General features: G+C 44.9%; 1 protein-coding gene across 2 annotated transcripts in view; it reads left to right on the forward strand.

Annotated features, from left to right (window-relative positions):
- ATP5MK (ATP synthase membrane subunit k) overlaps nt 1-17,755 on the forward strand; it is a 124,265-nt gene that overhangs the window by 49,227 nt on the left and 57,283 nt on the right. Inside the window, exon 4 of one of the 2 annotated variants that reach the window (XM_044056563.1) lies at nt 7,950-8,354. The exons of the other annotated variant lie outside the window; for it this stretch is intronic. The gene's annotated coding sequence lies outside the window, so the exon portion shown is untranslated. Of the gene's footprint in view, nt 1-7,949; nt 8,355-17,755 lie in introns of those variants that run through there. 2 annotated transcript variants of the gene reach the window in all.

A 17,755-nucleotide genomic window follows, 5' to 3' on the forward strand; every position in this document is an offset into this window, starting at 1 on the left:
TTTACTTGGAAACGAGCAAACGTTAAGGTCCTGGAATAAAAGGAAATGTAAAGCTGCTCCGGTTTGAGAAATTTAGTTTTATCTAAATAATATCTGAGCTGTATACGTAAAGCCAGGGTCTGTGGAACTTTCTCACTGGTAGAGTGCAGAGAGAAGAAAGAAAAAGATGAATAGACTATATGTATCAAAAGAACACCCTGTCTCTAACATACGCGTGTGTGTTCTACTGAAATAGCAGGCTGAAGAGACTGGGCCAGTTTCTAAAGGACAAAACTGAGGTCCCAAGAAGGGGACTTACTTAATGAGAGGCCTGATATGAAAACCACCTTTTAAAAAAATTTATCTCTAACCTAGAGGCCAGAGGCGGATTCAAAGGCAGGTAAACTTCTGACAGGTGAGCTTCAGCTGAAGAGTACAGCAACCCAGCATGGAGCAGATCAGATAAGTCGGAGAGCCAGAGGGATCCCTGCTGGCAGGGGATCCTGATGGTAGAGACACATCAGACAAAATGTTTTCCATTTGGGGATGAGATTTGGTGGTAGGTTTCCTGGCCTCTGACAGAACTTGAAGCAAGACGTGCCTAAAAGTGATTAAAACATGTCATTCACAATGTCAGTTGAAGAGTGGACAAGTCAGGATGGGTAAGAGTTCCCTTGCTTTGTTTGAGAAGATCTACCCATTATGTAACTTGTGTTAATTGTCCCTGGCTAAGTGAGAGAAGGGGGACCACTGCTGTTTTGGTCCAAAAGATATCTCAAACAAGATATTTTGGAGAGTCCTGCCAAATCTTGTGCAGAACTCCATAATAGAGGAAGGGATGGGGAATTGTTTGAAAGCATCCCCTTCCAAGGAAAAGACAGGGAGGTTGTACACTTTATAAGCCAGAGGACTTTGTACTCGAACAGAATAAAGTTGTCTAAGTGGGTAGTTGGAAAAATCTACCTGAGGAATACCCCACTGATGGGCAGTGTCCAGGAACACACCTCTGGGGAAGCGTCCATTAGTGAGCTTTTATTCTGGACTTGTTCAGTCTGCCCTAAATTGTGCACTGAAGGAAGGTAAACTGCCTAAACGCTGGATATTTAGATTCCAGACCTGAAGAGCTAGGCTGCAAAGAAGGCGGGACCTCATGCCTCACTGCTCATCAGCATATAGCACTGTGGTATTGTCGGTAAAAGCTTTGAGGGGGCCAGAATGAAAAGCTTGTAGAGCACATAATCATCTTTGTTAATATGGTCTGACCTCTGGGGGGGCTACAGACCTTGCCTTTTCAGAGGCACCTCACCCCCCTAAGGAATCTGTAAAAAGCTCTTTAGTGGGGACTGGAACTTGAAAAAGAAACCCTGGATTGAAAGTAGGTGAATCAACCATTGAAGCTTGAGATTGGGGAGGGGTTTGGGGGTTCTAGGAACTCCAGAGGGTGGCAGTACTGAAGCAACACAGATTTGTATTACCAATGAAGTTTCCTGATATGGAGCCTGGTGAGAGAGAGCATGGAAATGAAGCCATGAACCCCAGGACCTTGAGAAACTCTCTGGCCATGACAGATGACTGAGGAAGGAAGGACTGGAAGTAGGTGGCAAACTTCAGGGCTATGAAGAGATGCCAACATGGGGATCTTATGAAACCGGTATCTGAGGAAAATGTGATCCTGGGAAGGTATCAGAATTGACTTCTGGAGGTTTATGGTGAACCCCAAACTGTTTAATAGGCAAGTAGTAAAGTGAAGATCACAAAAAGACTGTTGGGGGAAAAGGAGCTTTAACCATAATTGTCTAAATGGGGAAAAATCTGAATACATCAAAGCCTGCAAAAAGCAATGAAAGTGTGGCATTTGGTGAATATCCTTGAGGAGGTAGAGAGGCCAAAGTACAGTTGGGTACACAACATAAATGTAGATGTTGGTATATTCACTGTTGTAGTCCTCACTTGGGTTATCTGCCTGCAGGTAGCCTTCAGTCGGCACAAATACCAGAGTCTTGGTATTTCTGCATTGGATTCTGTTGCCTTTTCCATGATGTCAGGTCGTCGGGGGGTATAAAACATGCAGCTGATGCCATTACATCCATTTTTCTTGCCCAAGACGTCAGGAGCACCCAAAATAGGAAGCAATTACATGGTGTGGAACACCTCCAGTAAGACGTAAATACCATTGCCATAAGATATGGCCTGAAGAGAGGATAGGTAGAAAGTGTAGTGAAGTCAGGGGGCTGGGGGGAGGGTAACCAGGACTGCAACAGTGAATACACTCAAACATCTACATTTATGGTAAGTGGACCCAACTGTACCAAGTTCTTCGTGTTTCACTGTTGCGGTCATCACACTTGGGTTGATTCCCAAACCTGAGGTAGGGTGGAGACAGTAGAGAAGTATTAGGCTGGCTAGTAGGCTTTGTAAGACTGCTGTGGCAAATCCAGCCTTTGATTTAGAAAAGTTAGGCAAGTGGTAATGCTTGGTGAAGGTGAGTACAGAACTCCAGGTTGCACCTTCCAGAATGTCCCTGGTAGGGACTCCCCTGAGAAATTCTGTAGAGGTTGAGGTAGCCCTAGAAGACAGATCCCCTGTGGAGTAGGGTTTCCATGGTGTTTGTAGCAGAAATGGATGCAGTGTGCTATCAGTTTGGAAATGGTTTGCTTTGAAATGGCCTTGCCCTCTGCCCCTGTAGCAAAACTGACTAGCAGCTGGTCAGATTTTCTGAAAGGTTTAGTCCTGTCAAGGTGGAACCTGAGCGATCTGTGCGTGTCCAAGGAGTGCAGTATCTTTTCCCCTTTATTATGAGGAAAGGTTGGTAAATGGATGGATTGGTTTAAAGCTTCACTGGATACTACCTTGGGCATAAATTATTATGGTTTAGTCCTTGGGGGAACCCTGTCCACATGGAAGATAATGAAGGGTTCCACTGCCATAAAAGCCTTTAACTTATTATACTTGCTGAAGTGATGGCTAGAAGTAAGGCTGTTTTCCAAGAGGAATTTAACACTGCTGTAGCAGCAGGCTCAAAAGGGGGAAGTGTGAGCTTCTCTAGTACAAAGTTGAGGTCCCAGGCAGGAGTGGGAGCTTTCCTTGGGGGTCTCAAATTGTTGGCTCCTTTCAGCAACTCTTTGATCAGAGAGTGAGAGAAGAGGGGTGGCTCAGTATTTTATTGCAGAGGCATGAATCTTGATCTAGGAGAAGGATAGGCCTTTGTGGAGCAGCACTGCTAGATAATCCTAGGATTTCAGGTAAGGTAGGCACGGCTGTGTCCCTTCCCTGAGACTGGCTCCAAGAACAGTCTCTCCCACTTTTCTGAATAGGATTTCCTAGTACTAGGCCTCCTGGACTCAAGGATGACATCCAGCAGCTGTGTGAGGGTTGCTGGTGATTTATTCAGGGAATAAGCCAGGTTCAGGGTATGCAGCTGAGTAAGCAAAATCTGTCCCTCCTGCTGGTATAGCAGAGAGGGGGTCTGATGTAGGTGGCACTGCTGTCAGTCTGCATCTGAGTGGGTACCAGTGCTGGCATGACCAGTCTGGTGCTATAAGGATTGTCCTTGGCCTGTCCTGATTGATCTTGAATAGTACTTTTGGGAGGAGGGGGAAAAGGCATAGATTGAGAGGTTTTCCTGTGTAAAGGATAGGGCATCCACTTTCCATGCTTGGCTGTGGGGAGTTCTGGTGCAGAATTTGCTCAATTGATGTTTTGGGAGGAAGCGGAGGTCCACCTCTGGTGTTCCCCAAGTGTAGATTAGAATTTTTGAATAAGTTGGGTTCCAGTTTCCACTAGTGTGGGTCAATAAAATTTCTGCTTGAGTGGTCTCCCAGTGAATTTTGTTTGCCTGGCAGGAATTGAGCTTGCAGGTGCACTTAATTGCTCAAGGCTGTGTTCCACAGAGCCATGGCTAACGTGCAGAGTGGGTAGGAATGAGTCCCCCCCCCCCCCCCTTGTTTATGCACCACATAACTGTGGTGTCTGTCTTTATCAAGAGTTGTTGTGGAAGGATAAGGTATTTGAAGGCTGTTGGTGCATTCTGTAGAGCTAACATTTCTTTTTGATATGCAGGTGAATTTGTCCTGTGCTCCATTTGCCAGCCATGTAAGCCCCCCATGCATAGTCTGTGTCTGTTGTCAGGGTTTGGGTGGCAGGGGGGTTGAGTGAAAGGGAGTCCCTTGCTGTGGTTGCAAGCCTCTGCCCACCAAAGAAACTCTGGCCTTAGGCAAGGAATGATGGGAACCACCGTTTCCAGAGCCTGAGAATGTTAACACAAGAGACTTTTTTTAATACCATTGAAGTTTCCTCATATGCAGTCTTGTGTATGGAAGTAGGAGACTGCATGAGGCCATGCACTGTTTTTCTTGCAGATAGCTGGGTTTGAGTGGCCAGTAGTTTGAAGTATTTTGTCAAATCTGCTTTTCTGGAGTGCGGAATGCCACCTGGGAAGTTGTGTTCAAGCTTGCTCCCAGGAATACAATATTTTGGCAGGGTACCAGCTGTGATTTCTTTTTGTTGATGGTATACCCCAGAGAAGCAAGTCTCTTTACAAATGTCAGGTGCTGAAATGGAATTCCTGGCTGTCCACCTGAATCAGTCAATCGTCCAAAGTATAGGTAAATTTGAATATTTCTCTGCATGCATTATGCAATGGCTGGAGCCAGGCACTTTGTGAATACCCTGGGCGCAGTAGATAAGCCATAGGGAAGTGCATAGAGCTTGCCCTGAAACTTGCATATTTCCTGCAAGATTCCCTTATGGGAATGTGCAGATGAGATTTAAGTCTAGGGTGACCAGCCAGGAGTCCTTGGCTAGCATAGGAAACAGCTGCTGGAGTGGAAGCATTTTAAATTTTGGTACCACCAGGAAGGTGTTGAGAATTGACATCCAGGATAGGGAGCCAGGAGTTCTCTCTCTCTTTTTTTTTTTTTTTTTTTTTCTGGGTACCAGGAACAGTCTATAGTAGAAACCCTGTCTCTTCTCAGTATTGGGGCTGTTCAACTTGTTCCCTTAGAGCAAAGGGGAAAGTACTTGCTTTTGAGCCTCTGCCCACTGACTGAGGAAGGTCTGGCAATCCACTTGGGGTTGGCAGTGAGTGGAACTAGAATCTGTATCCCTGGGATACAAAGTTTTAAGGCCCATTGGTCCTGGGTAATATACTCAGTTTTTTTGCATGCAGGGCGATTTTTTTCCTCCTAGGTGTGCAAGTACTTGGGCATGGCTGGGAAGGATGAAGGACAAGTCATTATGAACTTTTTCCATAAGGGGGTGGCTTACCACTTCCTGTTTTTTAGGTGGGAGCACTCCATTGTTTAGATCTGTGCATACCCTGAGACTGTAGTCTTTGAGGTCTGTTGCCTCTGGGTTTGGACTGAGAAGGTCTGGGAGGGACTGGAAAGGACCAAACTTTTTGAAGGCCAATGCCTACTGAATCTAGGTGGCTGTACCTGTAAAATCTTTTAACAGCTTGCATAGATTTAGCTTTTTCCTCCATCTTTTTAAGAACTTCTGCTTTTGTGCCAAACAAACATTCTTGGTTTAATGGAGTGCATCTAGTAATTTTGCTTTGACATTGTCTGGCAAGATTTGTTACTTCAACCAAGCATGTCGTTGCAGAACAGACCCAGTGACTGCAGCCCTGCAAGATGCTTCTAAGGCATCAAAACCACACTGCAAAGTATGTTTACCAACTTGGTTTGCAGAATGCATTAACTCTTGTAAATCTTTATTTTCTGCACAATCAGGAATTAACATGTTTTGTTAGTTCCATAATAAGCTGCTAGCACCAACATATGAAACTGGCAATTTAAAGCCCTGATGGCAAGAGTTGTTGCAGAGTTATATAACTTTACCCCATCTGTCTAAAGCCCTAGAATCCCTGTCCAAAGGGGTAGGGTTTTTTTTACTGTATCCGCAGTAGTGGTGCTGTGGTAGCATTGTCGCCTTACACAAAGACATTGTCGCGTTTGATTCTCAGCTAGATCGTCTTCTGTGTGGAGGCATGCGTGAATGGTTGTGCGTCAGGGCTGGTAACTTGGCACGTAAAATTCCACTACCAAACATTGGCAGACCGGAGTTCCACTGTGGTGACCCCTAAATGGGATAAGCCGAAAGACAACAAGCCTTAATACCTTTAGGTCCCTGGGAAATGGTGTCTGGATCCACAGTGGGATGAGAAACTTGAGTCAGATACTCTAGTACCTGTCCGGCTTTCTAGGAGCTGGTGGTAAAGTATCAGGGGTAAGACTGGACTCCATTAAGACCTCTAAAATATCCAGGACCGGGGGTATTGCTAGAGGCCTGTGCTGAAGCAAGTCTAAAAATTCCCAGAGTCTCTTTGGACTGTAGGTAGTCCTGGCATTCCCAGTGGAAATGCTCTCTTAGGGTATGCAAGGTTTCACCAAAAGGAAATTCCTCTGGGGGGGAGGCAGAGGGAAGGGAATCCTCTGCATCTGAATCCTCATGGGTAGATGAGGGTATGTCCTGGTAATCAGAGGGGTCAGAGTCATCTGACTCATGGTCTGTAGAAAAATCAATTTTCTCTTTTAGAGGGGGAAGGCTGGCTTACCCTAATTAAAGTAATATGGTCTTATCTGTGGCATGGGAGCTTGAGAATGCACTTTGGTCTACTGTTTCCTAGGTGTAGTGCAAACTCTGGGCCTGAGAAATTCTGTAGTTTTAGTCAGAAACTTCGTTTTAATACTAACAACGGAAGGTCTGAATACACCCTCAGAAGCTGGTGCGTGCACAGCTGATTCGGACCCATTCAAGGTAGATATCCGCAGGTTCCATAGTCTAAGCATCTCGCGGCATACTGGACTTCGAATGGCTCTCTGTAGAGGCCTGTGAATCTGTAGAAGCGGGTGTCGGGCACTGCGGAAGTGCTTCGCTGTGTACTGGCAGACTGGCGACTAGCTTAATGGAAGCATTGGCTGTTTTGGACCAATGCGGTCTCTCTTTATCCTTAAATTTTTTCGGAAGATCGGTAGTCTGATGGCTTATCTAAGCCATTTTGGAATACGAGGAGTGAAAGAATTTAGCGACAAAGATAGCCCAATTAATAGTTTTGGGTGTTTAACAAGGCACAAAACCGAGAGCAGGGAACGTCGTGATTTGGGCCTACACAGGTGACTCAGTAAGAATGAAAATCTCTGTGAGGTATTTGCTTTCCACAGGCAACACAATTAACTTTTTTTCTGACCGGTTAGAGCAAGAAAGTATCCCCAACGGGGTACTTAGCTTCAGAAAACTTCAGGCTTGAAACTTGAAAAATGAAAATTTCATGTAGCGGCAGACTAGCACTTGTGAACTGCTTCTGCTTTGGGCTCCCGTGTGGCAAGGAAAGCTGTTGTAATGGCATCTGGTGCATGTTTTATACCCCTGACGTCATGGAAGAGGCGACTGCATCCGACGCAAAAATCCCAAGCCTGTGGTGGTCTGGCTGACTGAGGGCTACCTGCAGGCAGATAACCCAAGTGTGATGAATGCAACAGTGAAACACGAAGAACATCCTTAATTTCCTGAAGGTGATGGATGGTAATGTGACTGTCTGCATCCTTGAGATACAGAGACCTCCGAAAGGCTTGAGGCAGTAGAAGAGGAAACTTGTCTGAAGGGATAATCTCCTAAAGGAGGGAATCGTGAGAAAGGTGTTGAGCAAATTGCAACTTGCCTCACACCCAGCTTACTACCACCAAAACAGCAGGTTGTATAAGATCTATGTCAACTTACTGAAAAGGGAAGTCTTGCTGCTGAATGTACAGAACGGAAATGTTAAAATGTTGATGTAATACCTAGTCCTTTGCATGTGTACAGAGCTAGAGATGCACCTTCTGCAGAACCCATGTTAACACTGAGTTTCAGTAACAGAGTGGTGGACTGACTTTGTACTACAGAACTTGTGCAGTGTTTAAAGGGTGTAGTCTGTGTTTTAGTCAACATTGACTCTTTTTTTCTTTTTTTTTTTTTTTTTTTTCCTGAAGTTATATACCCAACTCAGCATGATCCCCTCGCATCGGTAGGCCATTTGACTCAAGCACCAAGTTTGGAACCAATGTATCATACAGTGAGGTCCCTGATGAGAACTGTGCCAAACACCAACACTGTAGACGTCAGTAAGACATAGCTGGCTTCAAGGAAACTGGAGGCTAGTGGAGTGATGGCGGACCTTCTGGGCTCAGCATTTGAAAATGCATTTTGGGACTCTGCTGGTGTCAACCCCTCCTCGAATAAAAAAAAATTCTTTACATATTAATTTAGTAAAAAATACAGTCCAATCGTTTGCTGCTATGTATTATGAAAGTAAAGAAAAATCAGTGACTTACAATAGAGAAAATATGCGCACTGATAAATGGGCTCAAATAGTGCACCAAAAATTTACCCTACTTTTTAATAAATTTGAATTGAAAAAAAATATGGAACATGTTGCATTTTATTTCATTAACATAGACTTTTTTTTTTTGTTCCTCAGTTCAGTTTTCATAGATGCAGGGCCATACATTTTTATTTTTGTTCCATTTCTTTGGTAATGCTGGTGTAGGTAGTCACCCCCCCCCCCCCAATAAAATAAAACCTAATCTACGTCATAGTCGTACAAAAAGTGAAAAGGATGGTACTTGCATCCATTGAGATGCCTCACCTTTGATACTAGAGTTGCAATCCACAGACTTTATGCAAAAGCATTTCCCTTGCACACTAATTTTCCCCAGTAATCCCTTCATCAGTTTTTTTTTCTGTATGCACAAGCACTAAAATGACACTAAATTATTTTGCCCAGTGGTCACTTCAGTCTGACCATGTAAGCACTTCCCTGATAAAAAAAAAAATTTTCCCCATGCAGCATCTTCATTACTATGCCCAGGTACACACAAGCACCAAAATGAAACCTTTCCCAGAGATCCCTTCAGTGAAATGTCCAGGTACAGTAAGCATAAGTACCAAAATGAAACCTCTGCCCAAGCAACCCCTTCATTAACATTCCTAGTATGTGTACAAGCACCAGAATGAAATATTTCCCCCCAAGTGATTTCTTTAGTAAAATATGCATCTGTCTATGCACTCGGTTGTTAAAATCAATTACTTTAGTATCTCTCTCCTTTATTTGCTTTCTCGTCCTAGGGTTCCCGCTGCTATTTCACATCTAATTGTGTGACTGTTAAAGGGCTTCCTGTTGCTGCTGCGTGTGTCATGGTGTGCAGCTTAGCCAAACTGAAAGCCACCATGCGACTGCCAGGCCAAAAAAAAAAATACAGCTTCTCAGAAGAAGAAAAATAGCTTAGTGCCACCTGGCCCTTGCCCCCCCCCCCCCCCACTAGCTATGCCACTGTGGTGAATGCTGCTGTCACTCAATATCATGGCATGTCACCTTTGACACACTTGTTTCGCCATCACGGTGTTGGATTTCCAATGCGTAGGTACGGACTTAATATCCAGTTGGCCGCAAGGGATGCTCCGGAACTGTGTTCTGCTACAAAAGTACTGGTACCAGGATGTGTACACAAGAAGAAACTGTTCCAACAGGAGTTTGTAGGCAAACTCTGTCCTCCTTGGGAGCAGATACGGATTAGCATGACAAATGTTCATTTGAGCCTTTACAAAAGCCCTCATTTTGCTCCCAATCAGAATCTACTATGCTCTTCATGGAAGTGGTAGGGCTGAGGGGAAAAACCTGAAGGAGGTCCAAAGCCAAGGAATCTGCTGCTAGTACAAGTTTTTCAGAGAAATTCTGTCTGTTAGAATATGCTGTGCTGACAGCTATTGATGCCAAACATTTGGATCCAAGTGGATTGCAGCAGATTATGTACTTGCCGTAACACTGCAGCTGTTGCGTTCCTCGATTTTGGGTCCCCCCCCCCCAACCTTGCCAGTTGATGGACTTTAGACTCAATAGCTCAAGCTCTTCCCCTTGCCCATAATTCCCTGTCTTCTCCTGAGATACCTCCGATTTAATGTTTGCTGTCTGTTTAGGTAATCAAAATGTAAAAGGAAAATCAACCAATAGTAAAATCTGGGTAGAGTACACACAGGGTGGATAACAGAGTCTAAGTATGAATATCCCTCAAGTCATACAAGGATCCATAAAGTAAGGAGAAACTGTGGATGGAAAGTTGATTTGAGGATAACGGACAGTCTGAGTTATGGTGATTTATTATTTCCTGTTCCTCAGCTGATGGGACAGAGACCCCAGCTAGTGTAATCTTGGGTGGTCCTTGAGGATAAATGTCTGAGTACTTTGGAGCCAAAAAAATGCCTTATTTCATGATGAGACAACCAATTTAGAATAGGTTCATAGGTAGGTACTACGCTATCTGCCCGAGGGCATTTATAAACCTAGCCAGAGTTTGTCAGCTTTTGCTGCCCTATTGATTAATTTAACTGATCCTCTGTCAAGCAGAGCCAATGAAGTGATCCCAGGGGTGTATTTTCTGTTACCCATCCACTCATGAAGGTTTCTCTAGTGTTAGTGAGGGGCTCTGCCTGATGTAATTTGGAATTTTGTTCCAAAACCCGGGGAGTCTTGACGGGAATCTATCCCTCCAGCATCTTCTATTTATTGTTGTGGCGAGGTTTAGCTCACTAGTGCTCGTGGCTCGCAGTGAATTGGATTTCTTTAGGTGGAGCATGTCCAGTTCTGAGTTGGACATGGCTTTTGTAAGTCAGGCGTAGATCACCTCTGAGTAAGCGATATGCCACTGAGTACAGCTGAAGTTTTTTCAGTCGGGCTGCATAGGACATATGTTTGAGGCCAGTAATCCTCCTGGTGAGGTTCTTTTGTGGTCTTTCCAGCTGTTGGAAGTGTCTTGTGAGGTACATTCCAAATGGGGCATTGTACTCTGATGGGTCTAATGAGGGACACTATAACCTCTTCATTTCTAGATGCAAACCCTTTAAGTAGATGGGCCACATAGAAGGATTTCCTAACTACTTTGGCAAAGGAAAGAACTTTGACCTGGGTCCCCAGATCTCTTATTACCTCTTCTGTATTAAGGGGACTGCCACCTATGTGGTAATTTGTGCATGTCCTGTTTTTCCCAAACTGGATGACTATGCATTTTTTGGCATTTAGCTTGAGGCCATGACTTTGACACCAGGTGTCTGTCTCAGTAAGGTCCTTTTGGAGGATGTCTGTGTCAGCCGGAGAATCAATTATGGCTCCCAGTGTGCAGTCATCGGCGAACTTGGGTTAGCCATAGTTCTCCTGTTTGCCTGTATTTCTGAGAAGTATATGCCGAACAGTAGGTGTCCCAGGACCAAGCCTTGTGGGACATCACTTGTGAGTGGTTTAGAGTCGGACCTGGAGCCTGCTATTTTTACTATGCGAGTTCTGTCTAAGCCAGTTGGCAACCCATCCTGTGACATAGGGGTTTATGCTCAGGCTGGTGAGTTTTGCTGTAATACCAGAGTGGGGAATGGTGTCGAAAGCCTTGGTGAGGGCAAGGTAGGCTGTGTGAACCACCTTTCCCCTCGTCTGTGACCTCACCGCCTCGAAGTCAACCAGGATGTTCTTAGTGTTTCACTGTTGCAGTCATTACATTTGGGTAATCCTGCTGGCAGGTTGCCCTCAGTCGGCCTGAATTCCAAAGTCCTGGGTCCTGCGTCGCCCCTTCCCTGATGTCAGGTCGTCAGGGGTATAAAAGATGTGGCTGACGCCATTTTCTTTAGTTTTTCTTGCCGCGCAGTGCCCCAAGCAGTTAGCAAGTGCTGGTCGGCAGACTCCTGAGATTTTTGTGTTTAGTTTCAGATCCGAAGTCTTCAATAAAGCAAAGTACCCCATTGGGGAAACTTTTTTTCTTCCTCCAGACCGATGTCAGAAAACATTAATTGTATTTCTTGTGGAAAGCAAATACCTCCTAAGGACTTTCATTCTTACTGTACTCCTTGCCTAGGCCCTGATCACAACGTTGCTGGTTGTCTGTTTTGTGCTAAATTTAACCAATGCACTATTAAGCGTCGGTATGATTTTGCTTTAAACTATTTTGGATGCCGGTTTAATTGTCCAGAAATGTCGTCTGATAGCCATCCGACTACCGGAGTTCACAAAAAAACACAGAGAGAGAGCCAACCAAGGCCCAAAACTGGCGAAGCTTCTCCAAAGCCAGTCACCAGTTCTCAGTGAGGTGCTTTCGCAGCCCCTGACGCCCGCTACATTAGAGTCGCAGCCTGCTACCGACTCCCACGTGGAGTCTGCCATGTCACTGGAAACTCAAGGTATTGGAGCCTCTGATACTTTTACTTCAGATGGGTCCAGAACCAGTACGCAGGCACCGGCTTCTGAGGGTGTATTCAGACATAAACCTCTTTACATTAAGCCAACCTCTGCTTCAAAGGCAAAGACTAAAGCACCTTCTAAAGCAAAGAAACAAACTCAAGAGCCACGTGGACAGGCCTCTATGCCCAAAAAACAGATGCTCAAAATGGCTGAAGACTTAATTACCTTGATCAGGGGTTCCCATCCCCCTCCTGATAAGAGGCCTAGGCAAGAGACTGATTATGATTCTTCAGGTCAGGTTTCTATTTCTTCAGATTCCTCTTCTGATGAGAAATACCCCCCCCCCCAATAAGGATTCTGATGCTGAAGAATCTATATCTTCAGCTTCTCCTCCAGAGGACTATTCTTTTGGGGGAAACCTTGCATGCCATGAGGGAGCATTTCCACTGGGAGAGCCAAGATTTTTCAGAATCTAAAAAGAGGCTCAGGGACTTCCTTTTACTACCTCAACACAGGCCACTAGCCATCCCACCTTTGTTAGATATTGTAGATTTGTTTTAAGAGTCTAGTCTTATCCCTGACTCCTTACCTCCAGCTCCTGTTAAGCCTGATGGATATTACAGGGTTCCAGACTCTCAAATTCCTTTTTAAAAACCCTGCTGCAGACCCAGAAACTATATTTAACAGGGTCCCAAAGGAGTTGAGGCTTCCACTGCAAAAAAAACCCTACCCCTTTGGAGGCCTCCTGCAGGGCCGCAGTTACAGGTTCTGTAAGAGGCATGCTTTGTTAAAGGAACAAAATCTGCCTGATCATGTCAGAAATTATTAGATGCACCTTTACACCATGTTTGGTGTTAAGGCAGAGGAGGTGTTACAGTGGAGGGCAAAGCTAAATCTATGCAAACTGTCAAGATTTTTTACAAGTACAGCCACCTAGTTTAAAGAATTGGTCCTTTCCTGTGTCAGACCTCAAAGGGGCAGATCCAGATGCCCTAGAGGCAGAACCCAGCCGCAAGGTTCCTACAGGTCAAAGCAATGGGGTGCTTCTACCTCCAAAGTTGGAGAAGACAAATCACAACCATACAGGAAATAGTCCCAGTAACTTCCCCTTGCCTGCACCAAGCACTTATCTCCTGGCAGCACCCTTAGGGGGAAAATTAGCACTTCTTCCTCAAAATTGGCACATTACAACCCATGATAAGTGGGCTCTAAATATTGTATCACAAGAGTACAAGTTCCATTTCCATACCCTGCCAAAGGCAAATGGCTGGCCAGATCTGCCAAAAAAATGAATGGGCAGAGGCGCAAAAACAAGTCTCATCCCTCATGGATATGGCCATTCAAGTACCAGAGCAAGAGCAGAGACAAGGATTTTACTCAAGACTGTACTTGGTACCCATAAAGGACAAGACCTGTAGACCAATACTGGACCTATCTATTCTGAACACATTCCTGGATATACCAAAATTCAAGATGATTACTTTGCAGCAGCTTCTGCCCATGCTGGTCAAGAACACTTGGCTGGTGACTCTAGACTCGAGGCATACCTGCATGTCCCAATCAGACAATTGTGCAGGAGATGCCTTGGATTCAAAGCTGGCTCGATGCATTACCAATTCTCTGCATTGCCCTTGGGCTTATTTACTGCACCCAGGGTCTTTACAAAGTGCCTGGCACCAGTAATTGCATTCTGCAGACAGAGGAATACAAATGTAGCCTTACTTGGACGACTGTCTAATTCAAGCAGAGAACATGGACATTCTTCTACAGCATCTGGCGAAAAGACTTCTAACATGCCTAGGGTACACAGTCAACGAAAAGAAATCAAAACTAGTACCCTTTCAAGAAATAATATTCCTGACTGCAAGCTTTAAATGCAACTTCCCAGATGGCTTATCTCATGCCAGACAAAGGCAACTGACCACCTATTTCAAAATGTTGGCAACAAAGGCCCAGTTATCTGCAAGAAAAATTCTGCAGACTTTGGTCTTCATGGTATCCTGCATCCTACCGATTCCATATGTAAGACTGCATATGAGGAAACTTCAATGGTACATAAAAAGCATTTGGACTCAACATTGCCACAGCCTGGAAACTATGATTACTCTTATTCCCTGCCTTCAACAGGAGTTTCGTTGGTGGGCAAAGGCTTGTCACCAAAACAAGGGACAGCCATTCACATTACCCCCAGCCAGACAGAAACTAACAATGGATGCATCAGATTATGCCTGGGGGGCCCACGTGGCCGGAAGATGCATTCAGGGCACATTGTCCTCAACCCAAATGCATCTACATATCAATCAAAAAGAGATGCTAGCTGTTCAGAATGCCTTGACAGCCTTCAAGGACCTACTTCATCCGGGACAACAACTGATGGACAACACTACAGTCATGTAGTATATAAACAAGCAGGGGGGCACACATTCTTACCCCCTTTGCAGACTAGCCATGACTTTGTGGGACACAGCATTAACTTACCAAGTACATCTGCAGGCACAATTCCAGCCAGGAAGGAAAAATACTCTGGCAGACTAACTAAGCAGAAACCTCATGGATCCCCATGAGTGGCAGCTGGATCCACAAGTCTTCAGCATAACAAGGAAATGGGGATGCCCGGACATAGATCTATTTGCCTCCCCTCACAACTACCAGCTAAAAGGATTCTGCACAAGGACTTAGGGCGTCCACCTTCCATGCTGGTCTGTGCTATCAGTATATGCCTTTCCCTCTCTGCCTCTCCTCCACAAGGTACTCCTAAAGGTCAGACAGGAAAAGCCAAAAATGATACTGATTGCCCCAGACTGGCCCCCAATCCTTAAGAACTTGTCCCAATGCCCAGCTTGGACCTTACCTCATCTACTGTCCCAGCAAAACAATCCGATCCTGCACAGCCAACTCAGGACTTTAAACCTGGCAGCATGGCAGATAATGTAGTCCTACAAAACACACCTCTCAGTAAAGCTGTGATGGATGTCATTTTGGAGGTCAGAAGGCCTAGTACTTGAAAATGTTATGCTGGAAAAGGGAAGAGATTCTATGCTTGGTACCAGGCACAAGGAACTGATACAGCTGTGCCAAATATTCCTCACATTTTGCAATACTTAACGGAGATGCTGTACAAAGGCCTATCTATTTTCATCTATTAAAATTCATGCCTCTGCCATTTCGGCTAGTTACAATACAGAGCCACCAATCTCTTCTCATACCTTATTAAAACAGTACCTCAGAGGAGCCAAAAATTTAAGGCCTACAAGTAGGTCACCAATGCCTGCATGGGACCTCAACTATGTCTTGGAAAAACTCACCCTGCCTCCTTTTGAGCCAGCTGCTACCGCTGATTGTAAAGTTTTTATCTTGGAAAACAGCTGTGCTCCTAGCAATAACTTCGCAAGGCAAGTTTCAGAGCTACAGGCACTCATGGCTGTGGAACCTTTTATCATTTTTTTTATCCAGACAGGGTCTCTGAGGACAAACCCAACATTTATGCTTAAGGTGGTGTCCAGTGTGGCTCTTACCCAAACTATTCATCTGCCAACTTTTTATCTAAATCCACAGAACAAGGGGGAGAGAATTCTGCATTCTTTGGACGTACACAGCTTCGATTCTACTTGGACAGAACCAAAGTTTTCAGAAAGACTGAGCAATTACTAGTGGCATATGCTGCAGGATCACAAGGAAAGGTCATCTCAAAGCAGACTATTTCAAAAGTGGATAGGCCACTGCATTCGTTTCTGCTACTTACACCTTGGCAAGCCAGTGCCTAAGGGCATTAGGCCACATTCAACCAGAGCTGCAGCCACTTCAGCAGCCTTTCTCAGGGGAGTACCAACCGAGGATATTTTAGAGGCTGCTACTTGGAGTTCAGTGCACACCTTTACAAAGCACCATCTGCCACTCTACTCTAAATCCAGGGCAGGTTTTGCCACTGCAGTTCTGCAGGGCCTCATAGCCGCTCCTAATGCTGTTTAGCTCCAGCCTCCCAACCTTAGCTTTGGGACTCTACCCAAATGTAATGACTGCAACAGTGAAACACGAAGAACATAGTACAGTTGTGTACACTTACCATAAATGTAGAGTATATTCACTGTTGCAGTCCAGGTTTCATACCCGCCATCCCCCTTTTCTTCTGATGGAACCTATGTGGTGTATTTGCTTGTAGATGAAGGTAAAGTTTATATTGGTGCATGTGTATGTATATTACACACACACACACAAAAAAAACTAAAGAAAATGGTGTCTGCTGCATCTTTTATACCCCTGACGTCAGGGAAGGGGCGACAGCAGCCGACACAGGACTTTGGAATTCAGGCCGACTGAGGGCAACCTGCCAGCAGGATTACCCAAATGTAATGACTGCAACAGTGAATACACTCCAACATCTACATTTATGTAAGTGTACACAGCTGTTCTTTTTAGTAGGCATGATCTGCCCTTAAAGCCGAACTGGGTCAGGTCAAGTGTTTGGAGGTTCCCAATGTCTGTTAATGAGTTCCATGATGATGCGCTCCATAGCCTTGCAGACCAGGCTAGTTAGGCTTATGTGGCGATAGTTACCAGGGTCAGTTGTGGCCCCTCCTTGGTGGAGAGGAATAACCACTGCTGTGTGCCATTCTATGGGCACATAGCCTGTGGAGAGGCTCAGGTTGAACAGTGCGTTTAGGTGGGGGGTTAATTCATTCTGTAGTTCGTGTAAGATGCAGCCTGGGACACCGTCTGGTCCCATTGACGCTTTGTTTTTGGCTTTTGAAAGGGTTTTCACCTGTGCGTCTGATTTTTGGGACACTACACTTTTCTGGTATTGTTGTGTGCCCTTTTTGGAGGTGAGGGGGGGGTGAAGTTTGCACTGAATCTATCTGCCAGGATGTTGGCAATATCAGTACGTTCAGTGTATTTTGTTACTAGTTCAGTGCATATCTGCAAGTTGCCACTTAACCACAAAGCCGCCTTTAGCTATGTTAAGAATTTATCTTTTGAATCCTTGACTATTTTTCTTTCGAAGCTGGCCTTATTACATGAGGGACCTTAGTTTCTTACTGATACTGATCAGGGATGTCTTCTTGGGATTTGCTTTTTTTCTGAACTAGTTTCCTCCTTCTGTTGTATAGCCTGTTTTTTGCAGGGGCCCACCAAACTGGTTTCCTTGTCTTAGAGGAGTGAGTCTTGGTTTTGCTAGGGATGGCATGATCATGCTTCCTTGTAGGCACTCTGAGTGCATTTGTAAAGGTTTCTGCAGCTTGGGCAGCATTATCCTTTAGCTTGGGAGCTGTGAAACTTACCACATCTGTCTTAAGTAAGGTGGTGATTGTTTTTTTTACTGTAGTTTCCTTTAGTTGGAGGTGGTGGGGTGTGGACATCCAGAGTAATTAGTTTATGGTCTGATTTAACTAGTGACTGGTTGACTTCTGGTGTGGAACACCTGTCGCCCATGTTGGTGATGACCAGGACCAATATGTTTTCATCTCTGGTAGGGGAGTTTACCAGCTGATCCAGGGCGTTTGAGTTGATGAATTCCAGAAAGCGCTGGGCCTGGGAATTTGTACTCAGAAGTAGTTTTCCCAGTGAATGGTAGGGTAATTGAAA

This window comes from Protopterus annectens, chromosome 14.part0 (assembly GCF_019279795.1).
Source record: "Protopterus annectens isolate FY-2018-M chromosome 14.part0, PAN1.0, whole genome shotgun sequence".
Classification (NCBI taxonomy): domain Eukaryota; kingdom Metazoa; phylum Chordata; order Ceratodontiformes; family Protopteridae; genus Protopterus; species Protopterus annectens.